At 37.0% G+C, this 2,078-nt stretch overlaps 1 pseudogene; it reads left to right on the top strand.

Annotated features, from left to right (window-relative positions):
- The first annotated feature begins 948 nt into the window (after positions 1-948).
- LOC135319982 (olfactory receptor 8K3-like) lies at positions 949-1,856 on the top strand (annotated as a pseudogene).
- Positions 1,857-2,078: the final 222 nt, after the last annotated feature.

Genomic DNA, 2,078 nt, shown 5'->3' with positions numbered 1-2,078 from the left:
GCAGCATGTATCAGTATCTCTTCCCTTTTATGGCTCATTCATATTACATTGTATGGATATATCATATTTACTCATTACTAGATGGACACCTATGTGGTTTCTACCTTTTGACTATTATGAAAAATGTTGCAATGAACATTTATGTACATGATTTTGTAGGAGCACGTGTGGTTTTCAGAACTTTGAGGCACATATCCAGGAGTGGAATTGCTGGGTCACAGTGGCAAATCTATGGTTAATTTATAGAGTGCCAAATTATTTTCATAGTGGCTACACCATTTTACATTCCTCAAAACAATGGGTAAAGGTTCTAATCTCTCCACACCCTTGTCAGCATTTGCAATTTTTTTTTTAAATAGCCATGGTGGGAGGGGTGGTATGAAGTGATATTTCATTGTGGCTTTGATTTGCACTTCCCTAATGACTAATAGTGTTGGATATCTTTTCATGTGCTTATTGTCCATTTGTGTATCTTCTGTGACAAATTTCTATTTAAGGTCTTTGCCTGTTTTCAAATTTGGGTCATTAAGTCTTTTGGTTGTTGAGTTATAGAAATCCTTTCTATACTCTGTATACTAGATTCTCATCAAATATATGATTTGCAATTTTTTTCAATTGTGTGTGTCACATTTTTAATTCTTTGAGAATGTCCTATGCTGCACAAAGTTTTGTTTTGTTTTGTTTTGTTTTAATTTTGATTAAGTCCAATGTATCTATGTTTACTTCTGCTGTTTGTGTTTTTGGTGTCATGTCTAAGAAACCTGTCAACAGCTTAGCTGAGCAGGGGGAGAGAGAGAATTAAGGTGCCATGTGTTGGGCTAGCCAATTAAACCAGCAAGCCATAAATAAAAGATGTAAGACTTAAATCACTTATTACAATGATAATCTCAGATATATCTCATGAAAGTTAACAATTATTTTGATATTCATTTCCAGTATGTTTCCCAAATGGCTTGGATGCACAAATGCACTTTGACAGTGTTGAATGAATTCATCCTAATAGGATCACGGACCTCCCTGATCTGCAGGCTCCATTGTTTGGACTCTTCCTCATTGTATACATGGTCTCAGTGGTGGGTAATCTGGGCTTGATCATCCTCACCAAGATAGACTTCAAGGCTACAAACACCCATGTATTTTTTCCTCAGACACCTGGCTTTCACTGATCTTGGCTATTCAACAGCTGTGGGGCCCAAAATGCTAGTCGACTTGGCTGTAGATGAGCATGCAATCTCTCATAACTGGTGTGCCCAGCTGACTGTCTTTGGTGTGTTTATCATCAGTGAACGTTTCATTCTGTCTGCAATGGCCTATGACCACTATGTGGCCATCTGTAACCCCCTGCTCTACACAGTCATCATGTCCCAAAGATTATGTCAGGCACTTGTAGCAATCTTCTATCTCTACGGTGTCTTTTTGTCTTTGCTGACCATCATAAAAATTTTTACTTCATTGTTTTGTGGCTATAATGTCATTAGGCAGTTCTACTGCGACTCTCAGCCACTGATATCTTTGCTCTGCACAGAGACATGAAGATTAAGTCGATAATTCTGATCCTTTCAGCTTTTAATTTGATTTCATCCCTCCTGGTAGTCCTTGTGCCCTATAGTTTGATCCTGGTCACCATCCTCAAGATGAACTCTGCAGAAGGCAGGCACAAATCTTTCTTCACCTGTGGGTCTCACCTGACAGTGATAGTCATATTCTACAGTACTCTATTCTTTATGTATGTGAAGTCCAAATCCAGTGATTCATTTGATGCTGATAAAATGGCCTCTTTATTTTATACTTTAGTAATACCCATGCTAAATCCTATGATCTACAGTTTGAGGAACAAAGAGGTGAAAACTGCCTGACTTAGAACCTGGAGAATGTGTGCAATTATTCTACTTAAAATTCACTGTAGGATATGCTAACAGTAAATTATATATTCATCTATGTATACTATAACCGGCATTGTTTTAGCTCCGTAATGTTACCTCTATGGGATAAACAAAAATCAATGTATGATAAGCATATAAATAAAGAAAATGATTTATTATTTTCAAACCAAAGTATATCACAGGTGACTAATTCCT

The sequence above is a fragment of the Camelus dromedarius genome, chromosome 35 (genome assembly GCF_036321535.1).
Source record: "Camelus dromedarius isolate mCamDro1 chromosome 35, mCamDro1.pat, whole genome shotgun sequence".
Lineage (NCBI taxonomy): Eukaryota > Metazoa > Chordata > Mammalia > Artiodactyla > Camelidae > Camelus > Camelus dromedarius.
Note: the sequence above shows the minus strand (reverse complement) of the source record. Positions and strands in the feature narration are given on the sequence as shown.